Below are 10,079 nucleotides of genomic sequence, written 5' to 3'. Positions count from 1 at the left end.
GGACTCTTACCATCCTCAACTAATACTCCAATTTCTTACTGTGAACATTCCAAAAATGTAAACTGTCCTTCTCTTATAGCACCTCTTACATATAATCCATAGATGGGATCTACTGCGGGGAATTCATTTCCTGTGTCACAGCTTGTGAATAATGGTTGACTGTTGCAGTCAAGTTCTCACACCAGGTGAACTGTTTTGGGTCGCTATACAAGATTCGTATGTAGAATTATCCTACATCCCCGGGTGCAAAGAATCTGTATATTCCAGTGTCAATACATCTCACTGTTTGTGTTCAGATAGCTTTTGAATTGGAAGGAATCCACTTGGGATTTTTCTGTGGATTTCATTATTGAACTCTTTGTTAACATCTGAAAAGGTATCAGTTCAAATCACTTTCTCACTGAAGACTCTTCTAAAGAACTTTCATATAATGCCTTCATCCCTCCTCTGGTATACAATATGGTCCGATGTATTCCTTCGAATGTGAATTAAATTGCACAAAGTCATACGTCCAAGATATCTGTCAATCTTGAAAACCAAATATATTCTAGAAGGACTGTAATAACATTTATTTGTAATAATGGTATGGCTACAAGTAGTTTTCATAGATCCAGATCATGGCAGCTCAACAGTAAGAGAACAAAAGAATTTGGAAAGGCCATGGACAAAGGTCATCGAAAAGTTTCCCTTTCCCCAAAATCTAGGTTATTAATATTAGTAGTACCATTAGCTTTTTAATGTTCAAAACCTCGCTTTTAATGACACCTACAAGTAAGATATAATCAAGTGCCTCATGCAGCTTCACATGCTGCTAGTCCTCCCAAACACCCAGACCTAGACAGCCCAAACACTCTCGTATTATTCATACAACTCATAGACCCACTACCCACCACACAACCTCAAACTAGATAACACACATTAAAATTCATGCTTCCTAACACTCACTCTGCAGTACTTGATGCTCCAGACATCGCTACCTTATCACCTATTACAAGCTTGACACCCTCTTCATCACGGAAACATGGTTCACATCCTCGCTCATTCCAGACATCCATCATGTGGACCATTCTTTTAAGAAGGGAGGATGCTGGACTGTCATTAATAAGTCTTCATGGTCCTGCACCTTTTGCAAGCGAGTACATAATGCTGCTGACATGCCATTTCCTACTCTCTGCAAATCATACCACAACCTTCCATCTCATGTATGGGCTTTCAGGGCACAAGTACTTCATTTATGAATGCTCAGGTCTTCTTGCCACCTCATCCATCTGATGTGACCACATCACCCTCTTGGGTGACTTCGACCTCCAAAATAGCACAAGCTTAAAAAACAAGAGTTGCCCTCCTCAACCTCATCAACATTCTCAATATGGTAAGCTCATGTGGCGATGCTCTCTCAGCCCCTACTCACCATTGTCAATGACTCCCTTGCTCAAAGCATCTTTCCAGCAGCTCTCAAGACAGGCCAGATCCTTACACATCTAAACAAACCTACATTAGACCCTAATGACCTCACCAACTACCAGCCCATCACGCACCTATCATTCACTGACTAGATCATTGAATAAGCAATCTATGTTCAACTCCAAGATGGCATTAATGCTAATCAACTCTTGTACAGCTCCCAGTTTGGCTTCAGATGATGCTGCAACATGGACACCCCTACCTTACACATTGTTGACAAGGCTCTTTTGACCACAGATGACCTCTGCCCGATACCTCTCAACTGTCTTCAACAAAGTGTATGATCCCACCCTCATACTCAGCCTGGTGTCTTAAATAGGATTAACTGGCAATGTCCTTCACTGGTTCTCCTTCAACCTTTTCAACTAACAACACTTTGCTCACATGGACACCTCTTGATTCCAAAAGATTCCTATTGTCAGGAGAATCCCGCAGGGTTCCATACTGTACCCTAACATCTTCAAACTCTACATTGAGACTCTTGGTACTCAGCCTTCATTCAGAAAATGCAAATGCAAATGGGGATTTGTCCTCGTAAAGCAGTAGCGATTGAAGCATTGAAACAATAATTATACAGTAACTGTTAGAAATGGGTTCTCTAGTTGGCAGTGGTTTGCACCCAGTCCAAGTAGGGGCCCTCACTCTAGTCAGGGCAAGGGAGTCACACAGCTAAGATACCGCTGCTCACCCCCTTGGTAGCTTGGCACAAGGAAATGTGTCAACCATTTGTACATACACACACAGTAACACAGTGAAAACATTACAAAATGGGTCTACAACAGTTAAGAAATCAATAGTCAATATTTATCTGAATAAAACAAGACCAAAACGACAAAAATCCACCATACTCAAGTAAAGATATTACTTTTCAAAGGTTACATAAGTTAAGTCTATAGAAATCTATGGATGCGTTTCTTTTAGCACAAAGTACCTTGCATGGGCCAAAAGTCAAAGACGAAACAGTCGCAGGGGAGGTGAGCAGCCAAAAAAGAAAAGCAATGCGTCGGTTACTTACTACCAGGGGAGATGACGCGTCGGTTCTTTACTGCCAGGGGAGGTGATGAGTTGGTTCCTTACTGCTACGCAGGGAAGGTGATGTGTTGGTTGCTTACTGTCAGGGGAGGTGACACATCGGTTCCTTACTGGAAAGGGAAGGGATGTATCAATCTCCGGACACATTGCCTCAGTTCCCTACTGCTAGGTAACATTGATGAAGAGCCAGTGCAGAGGGACGATGCGCCAAAAATCCAGATGTGCTGCATCAATGCAAAGGTGGCGATACAGGCTCTGCGTTGATTTCACAGCTGCAAAGCAGGCGATACGTCAATTCTTCAGTGGCAAAGCAGGGACTGCGTCGGATTTGGAACAGGTGCCACGGATGACAGTGCTCAGGACTGGGGCTGTGCTTTTATTTCAGCTGCAAAGCAGGTGCTGCGTCTATTCTTTAGCCAGATGGCATCGTTGCATTGAAAAACCTGTCGCTCAGAGTCGATGCATGGAATTTCACACCAGGTTACACTTCCAATGATCCAGAACTGGATTTGTCACCACTTGACAAGTCAGGCCCCTCAGTGGAAGAGCCCAGGCACTGGTAGTTGAAGTCATTTATGGCCCTGAGACTTCTTAATAGGAGGCAAGCACGCACAAACCCTTGGAGAACCTTGGCAGCAGGATACAGAAAGCAAAGTCCATTCCTTTCACTCACAGGTCAGAAGCAGCAGGCCAACACAGAAAGCAACAGGCAGAGTGGCAGTCTCTTCTAGAGTAGACAACTCTTCTTCCTGGCAGAATGTCCTTAGTCCAAAAGTGTTATGGTTTTAGAGTGTCAGAGGTCCAATAGTTATACCTCTTTCTGCCTTTGAAGTAGTCAAACTTCAAAGGAAAGTCTCTGTAGTGCACAAGACTCAGCTTTTTTCAGACCTGGCTCCAGACATACTACAGGGGGTGGGGACAGCTTTGTGTGAGGACAGGCACAGCCCTATTCAGGTGTCAGTGACACCTCCTCTCACCACTCTAGAGCAGGAATGCCAATCTGCCTGGTGATGGCCCAGCAGGATATGCAGAGCATTCCTCAGCTCCCTTTGTGTGACCATCAAGAGTGAATGCACAGGAGCCCAACTGTCAGAAAAGTCCAGAAGGGTCTTCTACAGGCAGGCAGATGCACAGAATGGTTAAGCAAGAAATGCCCACTTCGAAAAGTGGCATTTTCAAACTCCCAATTTGAAAAACCAACTTCATCAAAAGATGTATTTTTAAATTGTGAGTTCAGAGACTCCAGATCTCTTTTTCTCCCAATGGGAAACTACACGTAAAAGATGTTTCAAGGCAATCCTCATGTTACCCTATGGGAGAGATAGTCCTTGCAATAGTGAAAAACGAAATTACCAGTATTCCACTATTGGGACATGTAAAACACAACAGTACATGTCTTACCTTTTAAATAAACTGCACCCTGCCCATGTGGCTGCCTTGGGCCTACCATAGGGGTGACTTACATGCAGTAAAAGGAAAGGTTTGGGTCTGTCAAGTGGGTACACTTACCAGGTCAAAATGGCAGTTTAAAACTGCACTCACAAACACTGCATTGGCAGGTCTGAGACATATTTGCAGGGCTACCCATGTGGGTGGCACACTAAGTGCTGCAGGCCCACCAGTAGTAATTGGTTTAGTCCCTGGGCATGCCTGGTGCACTTTACTAAGGGCTTACTAGTAAATCCAATATATGAATCATGGATAAACCAATCCCCAATACAATTTACACAGGGAGCATATGCACTTTAGCACTGATCAGCAGAGGTAAAGTGCACAGAGTCCTAAAATCAGCAAATACGACATCAGACAAATACAGGAGGCAGGCAAAACGTTTGGGAAAAACCCTGCAAAAAGGGGCAGGTCAAACAGTAACTAGCACCTCTCCTGCTCGCATTCAACACTACTACTCAAAACAGTGCTGAAAAATATATTGTTTTTAATGAGGCAATCATATATAAGCATGTTCAATTTGAATGATTGCACTCTTTTCAAACATAAGGAACATACCACCAATAATGTAGCACATATAACATGCATTGCACTTAGATATAATTCGTAAGTACATCTGTCAACAATACGTAAAATCTGATCAATATAATAAATGGTGAGAAACGAAGAAGAAAGGCGGGTCCTTCACTAATGAGGAAAAGTGAGTGAAACGTGAATTAGTAAAGTAAGAGTAAACAAATTTCCTCTAGGACATGAAAAAGGCTACTACATCTGTAAAGGTAGGTATAGGAAAGTGCCTCTTTTAACATAGTTGGCCCCCACCTTTTGCTAGAGGCCTGATGTGATTTTGAACTGTAAGTGCACTGGGTCTCTGATAACCGGGCTCCCCGTGCCAGATGTCTTTTCTAAAACTGTACCATGATTGGAACTACTTCAGTCGCCTCTATAAGTCCCTAGTAAATGGTACCCCTAGCACCTAGGGCATGGGTTCTGAAGAGGGTGCTCTGAGGCTGCAGCACCAATTGTGCCACCCCAGGAACACCTCACCAAGATCAGGCAGACTGGCATTGCAGGCTGTGTATCTTGCTGCAGAGAAAACCAAAAGAGTCGACATGTCACACAGTCCTATGTGCCATGCCCCCATATATAGGGAGAGAAAGCAAAAGATACACAATTGATGGGCGGAATGCAGAACAAATCAAAACATTCACCCCCAGTCAAGAGATCTGGGTTAAATCCATCATTCTTTTGCTCACCATGCCACCCCAGTTTAGACCTGGTCATATGCAAATCAGTCTTGAACCTGTGCCTCAAAGGAACAGTCCAGCCCGAACTGCCAAGCCAGGTCCTCCCTGGACCGGAAACAAGCATCCTAGGACCGGTTTCGGGGTTTCACTCCTCTTCAGCCAGGATAGCTTGATTCCAGTTGCACAGTGAGCTCAGGACCCACGTCTGGGCATACCTGGCGCACTGAGGGCGAGAAAGCAAAAGATACACAATTGATGGACGGAATGCAGAAAAAATCAAAACATTTACTCCCAGTCAAGAGATCTGGGTTAAATCCATCAATTTTGCTCACCATGCCACCCCAGTTTAGACCTGGTCATATGCAAATTAGTCTTGAACCTGTGCCTCGTGGGAACAGTCCACCCCGAACTGCCAAACCAGGCCCTCCCTGGACCGGAAACAAGCATCCTAGGACCAGTTTCGGGGTTTCACCCATCTTCGGCCAGGATAGCTTGATTGCAGTGGCACAGTAAGCCCAGGACCCACGTCTGGGCATACCTGGTGCACTTAGGGCGAGAAAGCAAAAGACACACAATGCATGGCATGAGGTAGAGATAAGTCACCCCTACTGCAGGCCTTATAGCCCTAAGGTAGGATGCAATATATCCCATGTGTCAACATATCTACATGAGTAGATGTGGCCCTATAATATCCAATCCATTCTTAAATATTTTAAGTACACAGGGAAGCCATAGAGAGCACATGGGAGGAATACTTGTCATTATGAGTTTCCTAGCTCCTGGATGGCTTCACTGTACCCTAAGATGTTTGGTACCAAACATCTCATCTTAATAAATCCTCAATGATGCCAGAGTTAGATGTATTAATAAATATACACAGGAGACCCTTTAGAGGGTCCCCTGAAGACGTACCAAGCACTGGTTTGTTCTCTGACTTGTCTTAGCAGCCTGCCACCACCAGACATGTTTCTGACCTATTGGGGTGAGAGCCAGCCCTCTCAGAGGCCAGAAACAAAGCCAGCTCTGGATGGCGGTGCGCCACACCTCCTCCAGGCTGGAATGGTATCTCAAGCCTGGAAGCCTTTGAAATCCAAGCCAAGGATCTCCAGAAAATGGAGGATGTCATTCCCCTTTCCTGCCCCACTTTTGGTGGGAGGAAAGGTGGTAAGATTACTTAGATGTGGAGGAGTGTCCACATTTAGTCAACATTACCCCTAAGATATGGCAAGCCATGTAGACACTACTTTTGCAAATCTACCATCTTGAGATGGTGGGAAATCTCCCAATCAGGGCTAGGGCAGTGCCCCTTCCCACAGAAAGTGTTCACTTAGAGGGTGTAGACACCCTAAAGGTAGGTAGCCCATTGGCTACTACCCGTCTCACCCTTCAACGTACCTAAATTTAGTGTATAGGTGACATCCCTGGACCTAGCATCTTGAATTTGACGGATCTAAGAAGAGGAAAGAACAAAGAAGAGCTTCTGACTCGAGAACCGAAGACCTGCTGCAGATAATTGGCACGAAACCCAGCTCGCTGCATCCTGGACTCAACAATCGTAGTGTGCTGTCTTGTACTGAAACTGTGAGGTCTCCAAGAACCCTGGAGCACTTCCGTCCTTCAACAAATTGCCTAGAACCTCCTTTGGAGTTGAGCAGCTACTCCACGCAGCCTGAAAGCACCAAACCATGAAGTCCGGTTTACCGGCCTGCTGCGCCCCGGCGACTCTGAAGCAGCAAGCAAGAAGAGGTACACCAGCTCCGAAGGGTAAGATCTGCCCCCCACCGAGTGAGAGAACACCAGGACCTACCAGAGCCGTGCCATGCCAATATCTGGGGTACCAGACCCACTGTATCAAAGAAAAAAGAGCCCAAGCCAGACTCCAACAATGCAGAACCCTGACCACGAGCACCATTTCAATGCACAACGATTTGCGGCCCTATCTGCTCTGCACCCAGCCCGCCTGGCCTGGGTAACACTGAACCATCTGTGCTCTCATGGTCCTAAGACCCTTGCAAACTGCTCCTTAGAGTGGGACCCCCTGGACTTACCTGTAAGTCCCTCTATGAAGCATGTTTTCAGGTGGCCCCCCTGTTTCACAGCACCTGCTATCAATGACCTCAGTGCCCTGCTTGCGGCCGAATCCGGAATGCTCCAGTTTTTCTGCTGCTGGAACATTGGACCTGGCGTTGCTACTTACCTAAATCCAGAAGGTAAATCTCAAGAACCCACTGTCTGATTTTTTATGCTTTTTCCCATTTTCCCCCATTGACTACTATTGTGCGGAGTTGTGTACAACTGTGATTTCTTTTGTGTACTGTGAAAATTCATAACTTAAAAAGTACTTACCTTGGAATGGAGTTCTTGGTCTGAAAAATGAGCATGACACTTTATCCTGCCCGCTTTTACAATGTGTGCCATTACCCTGCATTTTTTACTCCAGAAAATCTTTTACAACGCAGAGGCTTTTACAACGCAATCCATTACAACGCATTGTCCATTACAATGCAATTTACTATTCTAACTCCCCAGGGCGATGTAATGGGGAATGCGTTGTACTGGTTTGCGGTGTAAAGCCCTGCATTGTAAAATATTTTGTGGAGTAAAAAATGCCAGGTAATGGTATGCGTTGTAACACAGTGGTTGTAAAGGATGTTTACCCTGAAAAATTATTTAAATCATTATTATTCCTACAAATTGGTCTCGGATTTATTCTTGAGGGTGTCTCATTTATTGCCTCTGTGAGTACAATAAATGCTTAGCACTACAGTCTGATAAGCCCAACTGTTCACCCACACTATCACACAAAGATCACTAGTATTATCTACTTTAGCCTCTTTATACCAATAAGGGTTCCACTGGACTCTCTGCACAGTGAACTTCATTTTAGTACACTATATAGAGAGCCCACTTCCTACAGTAAGCTCTCTGTCATGAAGACAGCTGATCCTAATTCTTGGGGTTGCAGTAGCATACCTCCAATAGTGGCAAAATCGCTAGTTGAAAAATCCTTTGTCTTCAGGTTTATTGAAAATAGTGAAACAGATAAAGAATACACTTTTCTTCTAGTTAATGGATACCTTCCTGCACTCACTATTGAACTGTATGGCATTGTAAAGAAATGAACTTCCACTAGCTGAGCAATTCAGTCAAACTCAGGCAACCTATTTCCGTTATAGGTTATTTTAACACCTATAAAAAAAGGACCAAAAAATGCAATTATCTAATATACATACTAAATACATCAAATCTCTTGTCGGTGCATTGTAGGTTTTGATACCCGGGTACAAATATTGATTATACTACTGGTTATAGACCATCAGTCCAAGATTTTAGTTTTATCTGCGTATGAAATGTTTGATATGCACAAACATGTTTAGATCACCCAAAAGTGGGGCATGTTAATTTTCCCATGGCGCTGTTACTGTTTCTGTGGATGCTGCTTTTCTCTGCCTACTCAGAAGTTGATGAACTGGAAATTATACGAGCATTCAGAACCATGAGATGGCCCGAAAACCTGCCACATATAGGCAGGAGTGGTTCTGAAATACAGTGAGGCCCAACATCTACCTTCTCAAACAGCTAACTTAAATTTATCCCCAGTAGATAATGTCAACATTTGGAAACTATTTTGCATATTGACTATAACTGAGCTATCAACTACCCCCCACTGTTAAAGACTGCCTTCTTTTGAATGGTTTGACAAGGAAGCGTATAATGCCAATTGGCATCTACCATTAGAAATTTGTAAAATAAATTGAAAATCCGAAGTCCTAGATGTTAACTAACACAGTATGCTAAAATGCATCCAATACCCTACAGGAGTTGTACTGGCTTCCCCTGAAGCCAAGGATAGTTTTCAAAGCCATGTGCATTGTGTTCAATACACTACAGGGAAAAGGTCTGGTGCCTTTACAATGCACAGTAAAAGGATATACTCCTGGGAGACATCTTCATTCGAGCTCTGCAGACTTGGTTTGCATAAACACATTTCGGAAGTCAAGACAAGGACGTCAGGCCTTCTCAGTCAAAACGGCCTAGCTGTGGAATGAATTACCACCCCTACTACATATTACTGGCAGTATAGTACATATATGTAAGCTTAATACCAGGATACAATTTTGATGTCAGTCATGCTCTACAAATGCAATAAATGAATAAATAGTACCGCAATACTGACTTGTAAATATTTAATCTCGTTGTTATTCATTGCAAAGTAATAAATACGTCTGTTAAAATATATTCATGTTTTTTCTGTATGCATCAGATATTTTCCAGTGATTTGTTTTGAAATAATGAATAACGTCTTATAGAAGTTGATAACTTGACTTCTAGTTTAGTGTTTTAACCCAATAGGAAAGGTTTCATAGACCATAAGTGAGTGAAATGATGTCAGGACGTTTCTGTTAATTGTTTATTCTGAAAATGTTTAACAATGATCAGATACAATCCATAAACTAGGAACAGAGTATAGTGAGATAGAGAGGAACTTCACACCAGAGATTCGAAACAGAGGCCATTCAGAGCTGTAATCACCTTTCTTCACTGTAGGCTACAAGTAGACACTTATAGCCTGCCAAAGCAGATGAGAATATCAGGTGCTGTTACTTTGTTGAACATTGGTTCTCTTGTTCAGAAAAGTTATGCAGGTGTGAACCATCTCTGAAACTAGAATTGGGCCTAATTTTGGTACTAAGATTAGCCTAGTTAGCATAGAGAAATGTGGGTGTGGTTAGAGATATTAATATAAAGGAAGATTTATAATATCACCACAATGTTACAATATTTTTTATTTGTCTCCCCCCGATAAGTATTGTTGCTGCAATTTGTTGATTTTTAAGTCGAGCCTAGTGGCAGCGCACATGCCCTGCTCTCACTGCGAGGCATGCT

Source organism: Triturus cristatus, chromosome 12, assembly GCF_964204655.1.
Source record: "Triturus cristatus chromosome 12, aTriCri1.1, whole genome shotgun sequence".
NCBI classification, from domain to species: domain Eukaryota; kingdom Metazoa; phylum Chordata; class Amphibia; order Caudata; family Salamandridae; genus Triturus; species Triturus cristatus.
This window is presented reverse-complemented; position numbering follows the sequence as displayed.